This window comes from Triticum aestivum, chromosome 6D, assembly GCF_018294505.1.
Source record: "Triticum aestivum cultivar Chinese Spring chromosome 6D, IWGSC CS RefSeq v2.1, whole genome shotgun sequence".
Classification (NCBI taxonomy): domain Eukaryota; kingdom Viridiplantae; phylum Streptophyta; class Magnoliopsida; order Poales; family Poaceae; genus Triticum; species Triticum aestivum.
The window spans coordinates 437,209,275-437,227,611 of record NC_057811.1 but is presented as its reverse complement, the minus strand read 5'-3'; the positions used below and the strand labels follow the sequence as shown (position 1 = coordinate 437,227,611).

The 18,337-nt window shown below is 38.2% G+C and overlaps 1 long non-coding RNA gene across 2 annotated transcripts; it reads left to right on the top strand.

The window, feature by feature from the left end:
- Positions 1–10,708: 10,708 nt before the first annotated feature.
- Positions 10,709–16,293, top strand: LOC123141867 (uncharacterized). 2 transcript variants are annotated; one of them, XR_006470439.1, is made up of 7 exons: positions 10,709–10,882; positions 11,043–11,286; positions 11,409–11,507; positions 11,622–11,939; positions 12,540–12,619; positions 14,117–15,019; positions 15,537–16,293. It is a non-coding gene; the product is annotated as an uncharacterized lncRNA (long non-coding RNA). The 2 variants fall into 2 exon arrangements; XR_006470440.1 differs by having other exon boundaries at positions 11,040–11,286.
- Positions 16,294–18,337: the final 2,044 nt, after the last annotated feature.

The window sequence follows — 18,337 nt, the reverse complement described above, 5'->3', positions numbered from 1 at the left end:
CGACCCATAAACGACCGTGAAGGATTTGGGTCATATTCGGCCATGTGTGACATTAGGCCTGTTAGAGGCCCACTATAGATTTGGGCCACTTTCGGACTGTTGTGATTTTCGGCCTGTTAACGTCGGATGAAACCCATGGGCCATATGTGGCCCAACGTCACATCGGGCCCATTAACGGCCCGTATAAAAATGACGATAATCTAGCCCAACCGAACTTCCGGCCTATTAAAGGCCCATGTATTAGGTCGGCGCATTTACGGCCCGTCCGAATTTCGGCCTGTGAAAGATCCGCATCGTAAATGGGCCCAATCTCACTTTCGGTCTTTTAAAGGCCCATGTTTTTTATGGGCTCGAGATATTTACACCTATAAACGGCCTATTGTTACTCAGGGCCCAAATTATGTTTAGGCCTGTTAAAGGCCCACTATGGGCACAAGCCTACCAGAAAAATATGAAATCTTATGCTAATTTAGGCCCAGATATTTTTAGTGGGCTACATGCAAATTTCGGCCCATAATCATTTTTAGCCCAATTGGAATGGGCCCGACGAATGTTGGCATGTTGGGCTCCTATGAAGCTTTCGGCCGAATACATTACTAAGATAAACCTACACTATACAAAAATAGCGTCGTAATTATTGCAGCCTTTGGCAGCATCATAATGTTGTATCACAACAAAAGGCCTGTTGGCATAAATTTTACAGTCCTTGCAGATAAAAGCACCATCAGATGTATAGAAGCACAGATCATTTGACCCGAGTGCTAATGTTTTAGGCTGTAGAATCTGATGGAGTAGCACGATCTTCACCTTTTTCCGCCATTGCTCTTGAACAACGAAGCGAATGTCTGATAGTCTGGTTTCAAAACCATTCATATCTTGATGACATTTGTCAACCACTATTCTTGTTTCCAAAACGACGTCCATTAGGGATTGGACTTGTGTCTGGAGCACATATATATCACTCTGTCTAGAAGGAAGATTTTGTTTAGTAGGCGATTTGGACGAGGTTACCTTGACAACCAACCCAGAATTACGCAGGAAGGTGCTTTTTGCACTGTTAGTGGAGAGATACTGACGCACTGCAGCAAGAGGTGACATTGTGCCTGTGGTAGCCTCGTCACCTTCAGGTGGTTGTGGCTGTTCAATCATTTTTTCCATAGCTTCCTGAAAGTTTGAACTTGTAGATTAGTGTACCAGATAAGTTACTAATGAGACAAAAACAAACAAAGTAGGTTACACGTTTATACATAACTTATTTTGGTGAACTACTGTAATACATTAGCATGTATTATAGTCCTAACTACATAATAAAATCACTTTCGGAACATATGTCCATGTAGCATGCCTACTGTATTGTCTATTTCCTCACATTCGTTGACATCTAAGGATAAAGAGACATGGTTTAAAGTAGGATGAACATAGTATGACATCATTCATATCATGGGCAAACAGATATAAAACAAACAGGCTATTTTATCATTGTGTGTGCACGTGAACATAACAACTAGAATACAGATCAAGACCAAAAGAATATCCTTCATCTCTTTTAAACAATGTAAGGTGAAATAATACGTTAAGACAACTGTGTATAAAAGTGAACAGAGTAACTAACATTGGTTGCAAACCAAGTAGTTAAATGAACACATCACACTACCAATCAGTTCAAAGGCAGGAGGAGTAAGGACTTACAACAGCGGCTTGAACTGGTGTGCTCATGCCCTTCATCTTGCTGGTGTGGCAATCCTTGAAGATTTGCACTGCATTCGGTTCAGGTTCTTTTTGGTCCGCACAGGCTTTCCTTTGTATTTGGAACAAGTCAATATAGATACGATAATATGGCACAGAAAAAAGAAGGAAGTAGCAGCTATTTACAAGAGCCTCGCAGTGTGCAATATAGCTATGAGATCCTGTTGTCTGTTGGAATTTCACTTTAGAACGGTTGGTCATGTTCTTCAAACAGTTAGCCTAGAAGAAGATACACTTGTAAGGAACATACATAAATACAAGTTCAATATGTGGTCTGATCAAATACATGTAGCCTACCTGATACTTTGGATCAGACCAGTGTTTAACAAGGGCTGCCCAGTCTTCATCTGTAATATATTCCACTGGAGATGTTTGGGCGATTTCATTGTTAGCCTTGCCTTCAAAGTGAGATTTTCTAAGGTGGTACCGATACTGTCGCAGAGCAGACTAAAAAACAAGAGTGCATGCTTGTTTAGTTGCATCATCTTTCGGATCCAACTTGAACCTCATCTGTTGAAAAAAGAATGTGAGTCTTATTAGGAGGAAGCTAGAAAGTATGGGACAGAGCAAGACAATATTACTAATTGCGATGAATAACATTACTTATGGATAAATGGTCAAGGAAGGTGTTAAACTGGGTATTGTCTTTCTCATTCCTGTACTGGATCCACGTTGGGAGGATACGTGCATGACACCTAACGGCAACAGCTGCCTTTGATACTAACTTGGCTAACTCTGTAGCATCACGTGGCCTTTTTAAACCTGCCAAAATGGATCTCCATTCTTCCTCCTTTAGATTTTGTTAATCTGTCAAAAATTATCCCTGATGTCTGTTTTCGCTTGCGTCGTGGTGCTAGTTCAACAACGAATATGGAAAGTGTTAGTGTACATCAAACTGTGAGAGTACATATAGAGGAGCATGCTGATACGTCTCCAACGTATCCATAATTTTTGATTGCTCCATGCTATATTATCTTCTGTTTTGGACATTATTGGGCTTTATTATTCACTTTTATATTATTTTTGGGACTAACCTATTAACCGGAGGCCCAGCCCAGAATTGCTGTTTTTTTGCCTATTTCAGAGTTTCGCAGAAAAAGAATATCAAACGGAGTCCAAACGGAATGAAACCTTCGGGAACGTGATTTTCGGAACGAACATGATCCAGAGGACTTGGACCCTACATCAAGAAAGCTACCAGGAAGCCACGAGGTAGGGGGGCACGCCTACCCCCCTCCCCAGGCGCGCCCTCCACCCTCGTGGGCCCCACGTTGCTCCACCAACATACTCCTTCCTCCTATATATACCTACGTACCCCCAAACGATCAGATACGGAGACAAAAACCTAATTCCACCACCGCAACCTTCTGTACCCATGAGATCCCATCTTGGGGCCTGTTCCGGAGCTCCGCCGGAGGGGGCATCGGTCACGGAGGGCTTCTACATCAACACCATAGCCTCTACGATGAAGTGTGAGTAGTTTACCTCAGACCTTCTGGTCCATAGTTATTAGCTAGATGGCTTCCTCTCTCTTTTTGGATCTCAATACAATGTTCTCCCCCTCTCTTGTGGAGATCTATTCGATGTAATCTTCTTTTGCGGTGTGTTTGTTGAGACCGATGAATTGTGGGTTTATGATGAAGTTTATCTATGAACAATATTTGAATCTTCTGAATTCTTTTATGTATGATTGGTTATCTTTGCAAGTCTCTTCGAATTATCAGTTTGGTTTGGCCTACTAGATTGATCTTTCTTGCAATGGGAGAAGTGCTTAGCTTTGGGTTCAATCTTGCGGTGTCCTTTCCCAGTGACAGTAGGGGCAGCAAGGCACGTATTGTATTGTTGCCATCGAGGATAACAAGATGGGGTTTTTATCATATTGCATGAATTTATCCCTCTACATCATGTCATCTTGCTTAAAGCGTTACTCTGTTCTTATGAACTTAATACTCTAGATGCATGCTGGATAGCGGTCGATGTGTGGAGTAATAGTAGTAGATGCAGGCAGGAGTCGGTCTACTTGTTTTGGACGTGATGCCTATATACATGATCATACCTAGATATTCTCATAACTATGCTCAATTCTGTCAAGTGCTCAACAGTAATTTGTTCACCCACCGTAAAATACTTATGCTCTTGAGAGAAGCCACTAGTGAAACCTATGGCCCCCGGGTCTATTCTCCATCATATTAATCTTCCAACACTTAGTTATTTCCGTTGATTTTATTTTACTTTGCATCTTTATCATAAAAATACAAAAAATATTATCCTATCATATCTATCAGATCTCGCTCTCGTAAGTGACCGTGTAGGGATTGACAACCCCTTATCGCGTTGGTTGCGAGGATTTATTTGTTTGTGTAGGTGCGAGGGACTCGCGCGTAGCCTCCTACTGGATTGATACCTTGGTTCTCGAAAACTGAGGAAAATACTTACGCTACTTTGCTGCATCACCCTTTCCTCTTCAAGGGAAAACCAACGCAGGCTCAAGAGGTAGCAAGAAGGATTTCTGGCGCCGTTGCCGGGGAGGTATACGCAAAAGTCAACATACCAAGTACCCGTCACAAACCCTTATCTCCCGCATTACATTATTTGCCATTTGCCTCTCGTTTTCCTCTCCCCCACTTCACCCTTGCCGTTTTATTCACCCTCTCTTTTTCGTTCGCCTCTTTTTCGCTTGCTTTTTGTTTGCTCGTGTGTTGGATTGCTTGTTTGTCATGATGGCTCAAGATAATACCAAATTATGTGACTTTACCAATACCAACAATAATGATTTCCTTAGCACTCTGATTGCTCCTCTTACCGATACTGAATCTTGTGAAATCAATGCTGCTTTGTTGAATCTTGTTATGAAAGATCAATTCGCCGGCCTTCCTAGTGAAGATGCCGCTACTCATCTACATAGCTTCGCTGATTTATGTGATATGCAAAAGAAGAAAGATGTTGACAATGATATTGTTAAATTGAAGCTATTTCCTTTTTCGCTTAAGATCATGCTAAAGCTTGGTTTTCGTCTTTACCTAAAAATAGTATTGATTCTTGGAATAAGTGCAAAGATGCTTTTATCTCTAAGTATTTTCCTCCCGCTAAGATTATCTCCCTTAGAAACGATATTATGAATTTTAAGCAACTTGATCATGAACATGTTGCACAAGCTTGGGAGAGGATGAAATTAATGATACGTAATTGCCCCACGCATGGTTTGAATTTGTGGATGATTATACAAATTTTTTATGCCAGATTGAATTTTGCTTCTAGAAATCTTTTAGATTCGGCTGCAGGAGGCACTTTTATGGAAATCACTTTAGGAGAAGCTACTAAACTCCTAGATAATATTATGGTTACTTATTCTCAATGGCACACTGAAAGATCTACTAATAAAAAAGTGCATGCGATAGAAGAAATTAATGTTTTGAGTGAAAAGATGGATGAACTTATGAAATTATTTGCTAGTAAGAGTGTTTCTTCTGATCCTAATGATATGTCTTTGTCTACTTTGATTGAGAATAATAATGAATCTTTGGATGTGAATTTTGTTGGTAGGAATAATTTTGGTAACAACGCGTATAGAGGAAACCTTAATCCTAGGCCTTATCCTAGCAATTACTCTAATAATTATGGTAATTCCTACAACAACTATTATGTAAATTTTAATAAGACGCCCTCTCAATTTGAGACTAGTGTTAAAGAGTTTATGAATTCGCAAAAGAATTTCAATGCTTTGCTTGAAGAGAAATTGCTTAAAGTTGATGAATTGGGTAGGAACGTTGATAGAATTTCTCTTGATGTTGATTCTTTAAAACTTAGATCTATTCCTCCTAAGCATGATATCAATGAGTCTCTCAAAACCATGAGAATTTCCATTGATGAGTGCAAAGAAAGAACCGCTAGGATGCGTGCTAAGAAAGATTGCTTTATGAAAGCGTGTTCTTCTAGTTCCTATGAAAATAAAGATGAAGATCTAAAAGTTATTGATGTGTCCCCTATTAAATCTTTGTTTTGCAATATGAATCTTGATAATGATGGGACTGAATATGATCCACCTTTACCTGGAAGGCATTCCAAGAATTCGGAGTTCTTAGATCTTGATGCTAAAATTAATAAAAGTGGGATTGAAGAGATCAAAACTCTAGATGTTAATAAACCCACTATTTTGGATTTCAAGGAATTTAATTATGATAATTGCTCTTTGATAGATTGTATTTCCTTGTTGCAATCCGTGCTAAATTCTCCTCATGCTTATAGTCAAAATAAAGCTATTACCAAACATATCGTTGATGCTTTGATGCAATCTTATGAAGAAAAGCTTGAGTTGGAAGTCTCTATCCCTAGAAAACTTTATGATGAGTGGGAACCTACTATTAAAATTAAGATTAGAGATCATGAATGCTATGCTTTGTGTGATTTGGGTGGTAGTGTTTCCACTATTCCCAAAACTTTGTGCGATTTGTTAGGTTTCCGTGATTTTGATGATTGCTCTTTAAACTTGCACCTTGCGGATTCCACCATTAAGAAACCTATGGGAAGAATTAATGATGTTCTTATTGTTGCAAATAGGAACTATGTGCCCGTAGATTTTATCGTTCTTCATATAGATTGGAATCCTTCATCTCCTATTATTCTTGGTAGGCCTTTCCTTAGAACGATTGGTGCAATTATTGATATGAAGGAAGGGAATATTAGATTCCAATTTCCATTAAAGAAAGGCATGGAACACTTCCCTAGGAAGAAAATAAAACTGCCATATGAATCTATTATGAGAGCCACTTATGGATTGCCCACCAAAGATGGCAATACCTAGATCTATCCTTGCTTTTATGCCTAGCTAGGGGCGTTAAACGATAGCGCTTGTTGGGAGGCAACCCAATTTTATTTTTAGTTTTTTTTCTTTTTGCTTCTGTTTAGGAATAAATATTTGTTCTAGCCTCTGGTTAGATGTGTTTTTATGTTTTAATTAGTGTTTGTGCCAAGCTAAACCTATAGGATCTTCTTGGATGATAGTTATTTGATCTTGCAGAAAATTCCAGAAACTTTCTGTTCACGAAAATAATTGTTAAAAATCACCAGAACGTGATAAAATATCAATAAACAAAGTTCCTAGGTCGTCCTATTTTCGCTGATGTTTTGGATTTCCAGAAGTTTGCGTTAGTTACAGATTACTACAGATTGTTCTGTTTTTGACAGATTCTGTTTTTCGTGTGTTGTTTGCTTATTTTGATGAATCTATGGCTAGTAAAATAGTTTATAAACCATAGAGAAGTTGGAATAAAGTAGGTTTAACACCCATATAAATAAAGAATGAGTTCATTACAGTACCTTGAAGTGGTCTTTTGTTTTCTTTCGCTAGCGGAGCTCACGAGATTTTCTGCTAAGTTTTGTGTTGTGAAGTTTTCAAGTTTTGGGTGAAAGATTTGATGGATTATGGAACAAGGAGTGGCAAGAGCCTAATCTTGGGGTTGCCCATGGCACCCCCAAGATAATCTAAGGACACCTAAAAGCCAAAGCTTGGGGATGCCCCGGAAGGCATCCCCTCTTTCGTCTACTTCCATCGGTAACTTTACTTGGAGCTATATGTTTATTCACCACATGATATGTGTTTTGCTTGGAGCGTCTTGTATGATTTGAGTGTTTTCCTTTTAGTTTACCACAATCATCTTTGCTGTACACACCTTTTGAGAGAGACACACATGATTCGGAAATTATTAGAATACTCTATGTGCTTCACTTATATCTTTTGAGTTATATAGTTTTTGCTCTAGTACTTCACTTATATCTTTTAGAGCACGGTGGTGGATTTGTTTTCCAGAAACTATTTATCTCTCATGCTTCACTTAGATTATTTTGAGAGTCTTAAATAGCATGGTAATTTACTTAAATAATCCTAATATGATAGGTATTCAAGATTAGTAAAAACTTTCTTATGAGTGTGTTGAATACTAAGAGAAGTTTGATGCTTGATGATTATTTTGAGATATGGAGGTAGTGATATCAAAATTGTGCTAGTTGAGTAGTTGTGAATTTGAGAAATACTTGTGTTGAAGTTTGCAAGTCCCGTAGCATGCACTTATGGTAAACGTTATGTAACAAATTTGAAACATGAGGTGTTCTTTGATTGTCCTCCTTATGAGTGGTGGTCGGGGACGAGCGATGGTCTTTTCCTACCAATCTATCCCCCTAGGAGCATGCGCGTAGTGCTTGGTTTTTGATGACTTTTAGTTTTTTGCAATAAGTATGTGAGTTCTTTATTACTAATGTTGAGTCCATGGATTATACGCACTCTTACCTTTCCATCATTGCTAGCCTCTTCGGTACCGTGCATTGCCCTTTCTCACATTGAGAGTTGGTGCAAACTTCGCCGGTGCATCCAAACCCCGTGATATGATACGCTCTTTCACACATAAACCTCCTTATATCTTCCTCAAAACAGCCACCATACCTACCTATTATGGCATTTCCATAGCCATTCCGAGATATATTGCCATGCAACTTTCCACCATTCCGTTTATCATGACAAGTTCATCATTGTCATATTGCTTTGTATGATCATGTAGTTGACATAGTATTTGTGGCAAAGCCACCGTTCATAATTCTTTCATACATGTCACTCTTGGTTCATTGCATATCCTGGTACACCGCCGGAGGATTCATATAGAGTCATACTTTGTTCTAGTATCGAGTTGTAATCATTGAGTTGTAAATAAATAGAAGTGTGATGATCATCATTTTCTAGAGCATTGTCCCAAGTGAGGAATAAAAAAGGAGAGAAAGGCCATAAAAAAGAGAAGGCCCAAAAAAGAGAGAAGGGACAATGTTACTATCCTTTTACCACACTTGTGCTTCAAAGTAGCACCATAATCTTCATGATAGAGAGTCTCTTGTTTTGTCACTTTCATATACTAGTGGGAATTTTTCATTATAGAACTTGGCTTGTATATTCCAACAATGGGCCTCCTCAAGTGCCCTAGGTCTTCGTGAGCAAGCAAGTTGGATGCACACCCACTTAGTTTCTTTTGTTGAGCTTTCATATATTTATAGCTCTAGTGCATCCATTGCATGGCAATCCCTACTCCTTGCATTAACATCAATTGATGGGCATCTCCATAGCTCATTGATTAGCCTCGTTGATGTGAGACTTTCTCCTTTTTTGTCTTCTCCACATAACCCCCATCATCATATTCTATTCCACCCATAGTGCTATATCCATGGCTCACGCTCATGTATTGCGTGAAGGTTGAAAAAGTTTGAGATTACTAAAGTATGAAACAATTGCTTGGCTTGTCATCAGGGTTGTGCATGATGAGAGCATTCTTGTGTGACGAAAATGAAGCATGACTAAACTATATGATTTTGTAGGGATGAACTTTCTTTGGCCATGTTATTTTGAGAGGACATGATTGCTTAGTTAGTACGCTTGAAGTATTATTATTTTTATGTCAATATTGAACTTTTTTCTTGAATCTTTCGGATCTGAATATTCATACCACAATTAAGAAGAATTACATTGAAATTATGCCAAGTAGCATTCCACATCAAAAAATTTATTTTTATCACTTACCTACTCAAGGACGAGCAGGAATTAAGCTTGGGGATGCTTGATACGTCTCCAACGTATCTATAATTTTTGATTGCTCCATGCTATATTATCTTCTGTTTTGGACATTATTGGGCTTTATTATTCACTTTTATATTATTTTTGGGACTAACCTATTAACCGGAGGCCCAGCCCAGAATTGCTGTTTTTTTGCCTATTTCAGAGTTTCGCAGAAAAAGAATATCAAACGGAGTCCAAACGGAATGAAACCTTCGGGAATGTGATTTTCGGAACGAACATGATCCAGAGGACTTGGACCCTACGTCAAGAAAGCTACCAGGAAGCCACGAGGTAGGGGGCGCGCCTACCCCCCAGGCGCGCCCTCCACCCTCGTGGGCCCCACGTTGCTCCATCGACGTACTCCTTCCTCCTATATATACCTACGTACCCCCAAACGATCAGATACGGAGCCAAAAACCTAATTCCACCGCCGCAACCTTCTGTACCCATGAGATCCCATCTTGGGGCCTGTTCCGGAGCTCCGCCGGAGGGGGCATCGATCACGGAGGGCTTCTACATCAACACCATAGCCTCTCCGATGAAGTGTGAGTAGTTTACCTCAGACCTTCGGGTCCATAGTTATTAGCTAGATGGCTTCCTCTCTCTTTTTGGATCTCAATACAATGTTCTCCCCCTCTCTTGTGGAGATCTATTCGATTTAATCTTCTTTTGCGGTGTGTTTGTTGAGACTGATGAATTGTGGGTTTATGATGAAGTTTATCTATGAACAATATTTGAATCTTCTGAATTCTTTTATGTATGATTGGTTATCTTTGCAAGTCTCTTCGAATTATCAGTTTGGTTTGGCCTACTAGATTGATCTTTCTTGCAATGGGAGAAGTGCTTAGTTTTGGGTTCAATCTTGCGGTGTCCTTTCCCAGTGACAGTAAGGGCAGCAAGACACGTATTGTATTGTTGCCATCGAGGATAACAAGATGGAGTCTTTATCATATTGCATGAATTTATCCATCTACATCATGTCATCTTGCTTAGAGCATTACTCTGTTCTTATCTATACCTATACTAATTCTTGACTCCCTAGGAATTACCACGTTAATCAGATTTTACCTATACTAATTCTTGACTCCCTAGAAATTACCACGTTAATCAGATTTTACAAGCCGTTAATCACGCGGGACCGAATTATAACGGTGTAGATTAATACATGTAATCCACGGCCATCTAACCATCAATCAGCCAATGCAAAAAAAAAAACATCAAAAAAGAGACTCCTCCATGGCTCCACGTCTCTCCACCAATGTTTGTTGTGGACCGATCTCTCCTCTTTCCCTCAAGTGTCTAGCGATTTAAGATAAAAGGCCCCAGCGATCCCAAAATAGAAAACCCAATCTATCACACTCCTATATAAAAAACCTAAAGATCCTGTAAATGAAAATCCCCTCAAGATCGTCCTTCCTCAAAGGAGTGTCCATCCACACGTTTCCAGTACCTATCTTCCTCATCCTCCATCTTGCCGCATCTTTTCTTCGGGACATCAGTGACTTTGGTGATCCATCCAAGTATGAATCAGTGTAAAAGAATTGGGTACGATCAGCTCGAATCTGATCCTCTCCTGCAGCCTATGATTCTGTTCCTCTCCAATCTAGAAATCTCGCCCTCGCAAAAAAAATCTAGAAATCTCGATTCTAATCTGTTTTCAAGTTCTTGCGACGGAGTAATCTAACATCTATTTTAAATCCAGCAGATGAATTTGTCCCAGCATAGTTGATGCAGCGGAGTTGTACCAAAGACTGTTTGAGGCATGTGCATGTTTCCTGCAGGACTCTCCGCCTTAATTTCATAGAAGAAAAACGTATCCCTAAAACGCCCATCGTCACGCCGGCAGGCTATGGTTTCCTTCTGGTCGCCGCCTCTCCCGACCAGATCATCATCGCCCCCTACGGCCGCTCTTTATTCCATCCATGCTGAAATTGATTTAAAAGACAGTGGTATGATCCAATTCATCCTCTCCTGCAGCCTAGCTCTAACTTATATACATCTAATCACCTACCATGAATTTGTACCACCATGATTTGAAGCAATCAACCCATCGTTTTTGCATGCGTGCCAGTTCTGTTCTAGGCGGAATCGATCAAGAAAGGTATCGGTTGGCTGATGTGTACATGTGTGTACTAGCTTCTGGATGTCAACTTGCTTCATCGTCGCCTCTGTAAGCACTCGAGCTGGCATTGACTTGCACTTGCACCAACACTGCACGTGATTCTGTTCCTCTGCAATCATTGAAATCTGGAATCTCATTAGCTTTTAAATTCTTGACATGCAGAAATTAATCAGACACCTACTTTTAGGCTGCTAATGATTTTATCCAATGAAGGCTGATATAGCGAAGTAAGTATCCATCCAATCTTTGAAACAGATTGGACGTCCATCACAGTCGACAAGGATGCCAAGCTAAGAACTATTTCAGACTGGTGGTGGAGCCGTTTACTTGCTCGACACTGTTCGATTTTGTTGCTGCATCCACTTGGCAAGTAACTCAGAACCCTTGAATCTCCTGCTCACAATTTTACTCATATAGTTTATCCTTAATACCCCGTCCACAGGGTTGACGCTATTTGTGGCAACTGCAATGCATATGTAGGTAAGTTGGCTAGACTAATATTGATTTCTTCCATCTATTTTGTTTTGAAAACAGAAAAATTGTGCCGGTGCACATTATGGGCAAGCATTGACAGCTCATATAGTTGGTGTGTGATAACAGTACTTCAGGGTATTTATGTTAACATTTTTCCACATTTTACATACATCTAATATAATGAGTTCTCGACTGGTAGAGAAAGTGGATTGAGATACATCATGGTCTTGGGTACAGAAACTTCGACTTGATTCAAGGACTAAGCATTCAACGTGATTCAGTTTTTAGTCCATGCATATTGTTCACTTCAGAAGTTACTAGATGAAATCAAAGAACATTCTATAGTAAGCGAGCAAGCATGCCGAAGCACACAAATCATGGAATTATTAAGCTACTTTACAACTGCATTACAGTGGACTATATCGTGCATTAGTTTTTCTTTACCTTGAGAATATTATCTTGGATTTTAATTAAATGGCAGTCTAGAATTTTTTATCTCATTCATGTGTTTACCGTTTCTTATAATTGTGACGAGCTAATTCAGCAAATTTCACTGGTGGTGAATTCAATCAAGTGTGAGGCCGCTATCTAATATCTTCTTTGCAGGTCCGATATGAAAGGAGGCGTCTTGGTTTTCCAAGATCGAGAATGGAGTTCCATGAAGATACAGTAATGATATCAATCAGGTCTCACTTTTTTATTTTTACGTTTACTATTTTCATCACACATTTATACATAATTTATATTTGTGTTGAAGGCAAACTGTCTAAAGTGTTCCCTTTACATTGTTGATATATGAAGTTTTTGATTAGATTTCATAAATCATCTGCCATTGGTTCATGAATATTATATGAAAATCTTTTATAGGCTAAACGTGAACACACCTGGATTCTATGGAATTGATTGCTAAAAACAGATTTAGTGTTTAACTTCATATGATACATTGATCCTTCTGTACTAGATTCTAACTATTGTAAAATGGATTCTTTAGCGTACCTATTACAAACATATTAATTCAGCCAACATTCTGAACAATTTCTAGATATTGTGCTGCTTCATGCAGTTGTTTGCCCGCAACAAACATCCTATGACCAAGGCAATATATTCTACCATGTCTAACCGACCTGATTGTTTCCAAAAATAGACAATCGAGTTTCAGTTTTACACACGTTTGTTTCTGCACCTACCTGACTGCCTAACATCTTTCTGATATAGGAACAAACTGCAAATGATAAAAAACACTTTCCTTAATCTATGAAGGACAGTTTTTCTTCCTAATTCATATCACGTGACTACCTTCTATAAACAGAGAAATCTATGTGTTCTTGGTAGTTCAGTTATCTTGAGGATTTTGATTATTTGTACAGAACAATTACATTTAAGTTGGTTGTGCCCTGTGTTGCCAGGAAGAATGAAATCCATCATGGAATGGATTATAGAGGAATACATTGATTATATACATTCCCAAACTACTTTGTTGTTCAGAATCAAGGATATGAAAAAAAATATGATACATACTTTTGTACCACGTTAGTCGATCGATATGAACCCTCAAATTCTATAGTACAAACTTATAAGATCAGATAGGTACATACCGTATTTCTTTAGAACAAACTATTAAAGCTCTAATGTTAATTGTACGTACATCCATATTTCCATGCTCTAAATTTAAAAACCAGGAATCTTACCTTTACCTATACCATATGACCTTATTAGGCTTTTTACATATAAACCAAACTTGGTCTCATTATTTTGATCATTTATATCTATACCTTTCTTGGGAACTATAGTAAGCTCCCATTGCAAGTCCAAAATTGCGATCTATATATTGTTGGTCAATACAGATTTTAATCTATGTTCTATCTCCTATAGAATTTTGTCTTGGCAGACAGAATGACTACAATTATCATGACAATGTGCTTTCTTGCATACTATTCTGTAATTTTTTCCCGGAGAAGAACAAGGCAGAAGTTATGTTCTACAGATTTTATATTTTAGATAGGATACTATGAGGGACAACTCAGTTTTCATGCCAATCTGATCCTCTCCTGCAGCATGTGATTCTGTTCCTCTCCAATCTAGAAATCTCGCCCGCGCAAAAAAAAAAATCTAGAAATCTCGATTCTAATCTGTTTTCAAGCTCTTGCGACGGAGTAATCTAACATCTATTTTCAATCCAGCAGATGAATTTGTCCCAGCATAGTTGATGCAGCGGAGGAGTTGTACCAAAGACTGTTTGAGGCATGCGCATGTTTCCTGCAGGACTCTCCGCCTTAATTTCATAGGAGAAAAACTTATCCCTAAAAGGCCCATCGTCACGCCGACAGGCTACGGTTTCCTTCTGGTCGCCGCCTCTCCCGACCAGATCATCATCGCGCCCCCTACGGCCGCTCTTGATTCCATCCATGCTGAAATTGATTTAAAAGACAGGGGTATGATCCAATTCATCCTCTCCTGCAGCCTAGCTCTAACTTATATACATCTAATCACCTACCATGAATTTGTACCACCATGATTTGAAGCAATCAACCCATCGTTTTTGCGTGCGTGCCAGTTCTGTTCTAGGCGGAATCGATCAAGAAAGGTATCGATTGGCTGATGTGTACATGTGTGTACTAGCTTCTGGATGTCAACTTGCTTTGTCGTCGCCTCTGTAAGCACTCGAGCTGGCATTGACTTGCACGTGCACCAACACTGCACGTGATTCTGTTCCTCTGCAATCATTGAAATCTGGAATCTCATTAGCTTTTAAATTCTTGACATGCAGAAATTAATCAGACACCTACTTTTAGGCTGCTAATGATTTTATCCAATGAAGGCTGATATAGCGAAGTAACTATACCATCCAATCTTTGAAACAGATTGGACGTCCATCACAGTCGACAAGGCTGCCAAGCTAAGAACTGTTTCAGACTGGTGGTGGAGCCGTTTACTTGCTCGACACTGTTCGATTTTGTTGCTGCATCCACTTGGCAAGTAACTCAGAACCCTTGAATCTCCTGCTCACAATTTTACTCATATAGTTTATCATTAATACCCTGTCCACAGGGTTGACGCTATTTGTGGCAAGTGCAATGCATATGTAGGTAAGTTGGCTAGACTAATATTGATTTCTTCCATCTATTTTGTTTTGAAATCAAAAAAATTGTGCCAGTGCACATTATGGGCAAGCATTGACAGCTCATATAGTTGGTGTGTGATAACAGTACTTCAGGGTATTTATGTTAACATTTTTCCACATTTTACATACATCTAATATTATGAGTTCTCGGCTGGTAGAGAAAGTGGATTGATATACATCATGGTCTTGGGTACAGAAACTTCGACTTGATTCAAGGACTAAGCATTCAACGTGATTCAGTTTTTAGTCCATGCATATTGTTCACTTGAGAAGTTACTAGATGAAATCAAAGAACATTCTATAGTAAGCGAGCAAGCATGCCGAAGCACGCAAATCATGGAATTATTAAGCTACTTTACAACTGCATTTCAGTGGACTATATCGTGCATTAGTTTTTCTTTACCTTGAGAATATTATCTTGGATTTTAATTAAATGGCAGTCTAGAATTTTTATCTCATTCATGTGTTTACTTTTCTTATAGTTGTGACGAGCAAATTCAGCAAATTTAACTCGTGGTGAATTCAATCAAGTGTGAGGCCGCTATCTAATATCTTCTTTGCAAGTCCGATATGAAAGGAGGCGTCTTGGTTTTCCAAGATCGAGAATGGAGTTCCATGAAGATACAGTAATGATATCAATCAAGTCTAACTTTTTTATTTTTACGTTTACTATTTTCATCACACATTTATACATAATTTATATTTGTGTTGAAGGCAAACTGTCTAAAGTGTTCCCTTTACATTGTTGATATATGAAGTTTCTGATTAGATTTCTTAAATCTCTGCCATTGGTTCATGAATATTATATGAAAATCTTTTATAGGCTAAACGTGAACATACCTGGATTCTATGGAATTGATTGCTAAAAACAGATTTAGCGTTTAACTTCATATGATACATTGATCCTTCTGTACTAGATTCTAACTATTGTAAAATGGATTCTTTAGCGTACCTATTACAAACATATTAATTCAGCCAACATTCTGAACAATTTCTAGATATTGTGCTGCTTCATGCAGTTGTTTGCCCGCAACAAACATCCTATGACCAAGGCAATATATTCTACCATGTCTAACCGACCTGATTGTTTCAAAAAATAGACAATCGAGTTTTAGTTTTACACATGTTTGTTTCTGCACCTACCTGACTGCCTAACATCTTTCTGATATAGGAACAAACTGCAACTGATAAAAAACACTTTCCTTAATCTATGAAGCACAGTTTTTCTTCCTAATTCATATCACGTGACTACCTTCTATAAACAGAGAAATCTATGTGTTCTTGGTACTTCAGTTATCTTGAGGATTTTGATTATTTGTACAGAACAATTACATTTAAGTTGATTGTGCCCTCTGTTGCCAGGAAGAATGAAATCCATCATGGAATGGATTATAGAGGAATACATTGATTATATACATTCCCAAACTACTTTGTTGTTCAGAATCAAGGATATGAAAAAAAATATGATACATACTTTTGTACCACCTTAGTCGATCGATATGAACCCTCAAATTCTATAGTACAAACTTATAAGATCAGATGGGTACATACCGTATTTCTTTAGAACAAACTATTAAAGCTCTAATGTTAATTGTACGTACATCCATATTTCCATGCTCTAAATTTAAAAACCAGAATGCTTACCTTTACCTATACCATATGATCTTATTAGGCTTTTTTCATATAAACCAAACTTGGTCTCATTATTTTGATCATTTATATCTATACCTTTCTTGGGAACTATAGTAAGCTCCCATTACAAGTCCAAAATTGCGATCTATATATTGTTGGTCAATACAGATTTTAATCTATGTTCTATCTCGATATAGAATTTTGTCTTGGCAGACAGAATGACTACAATTATCATGACAATGTGCTTTCTTGCATACTATTCTGTAATTTTTTCCCGGAGAAGAACAAGGCAGAAGTTATGTTCTACAGATTTTATATTTTAGATAGGATACTATGAGGGACAACTCAGTTTTCATGTCTTTCGGGCATCCACATCTCCAATATTAGAAATGAAATATGCAGCTACTACAAGTTTGATATTACACAGTTATCATGGTTTTATAACAGTGTGCCTATGTTTAGTTGCAGCCATGCTTTTCTGAGACCAAGCTTCATATCCTCCACTCTTCTCGCACGATAGAATATGCTAATTTTGTCTAGATAAACAAATGAAGATGTCTCTTTATGTCTATTCCTCCGATAGGACAGCATATAAGCAACACATACGTATCAGCTAGAGGCACTTCTCTTTCTGCCAAAGAGATAACCTACTTCTCTTTCTATCAAAGATTGACCTACAGTTACGACACCTCCCGGCCCTAGGGTTATTGCACATATTAAACTATATTATTAGAAATAGACAGCTTACTAATTATAACCAATCACTCCATGCTTTTCTTTTGCATGTTTGTTGCATTATTTTATTTACAAAGCTTTAGCTTTACAGTATTGTCTTATTACTGATATTTTGTGTTTTTGTTATTCAAGACTCACTAAGTACACATATATTAACATTTATGATAAGAATAAAAAATTTAATAATTGAGTGTTACATCTTTTACTTATATTTCCCTGGAAATGTGTAAATTAAGGGTTTCTATCACAAATGTACATTTATATATGTTGTTCATAATATATCTCTTTTATTGAACTATGATCATAATATATCTGATTTCGCACAAATAGTTGTAAAAACATAAATACAAATGTATATATAGCTAGCCCGTGCGAATGCACGGGTTGACGACTAGTGAACTTAATACTCTAGATGCATGCTGGATAGCGGTCGATGTGTGGAGTAATAGTAGTAGATGCAGGCAGGAGTCGATCTACTTGTCTCGGACGTGATGCCTATATACATGATCATACCTAGATATTCTCATAACTATGCTCAATTCTGTCAATTGCTCAACAATAATTTGTTCACCTATCGTAAAATACTTATGCTCTTGAGAGAAGCCACTAGTGAAACCTATGGCCCCCGGGTCTATTCTCCATCATATTAATCTTCCAACACTTAGTTATTTCCGTTGCTTTTATTTTACTTTGCATCTTTATCATAAAAATACAAAAATATTATCCTATCATATCTATCAGATCTCACTCTCGTAAGTGACCGTGTAGGGATTGACAACCCCTTATCGCATTGGTTGTGAGGATTTATTTGTTTGTGTAGGTGCGAGGGACTCGCGCGTAGCCTCCTACTGGATTGATACCTTGGTTCTCAAAAACTGAGGGAAATACTTACGCTACTTTGCTGCATTACCCTTTC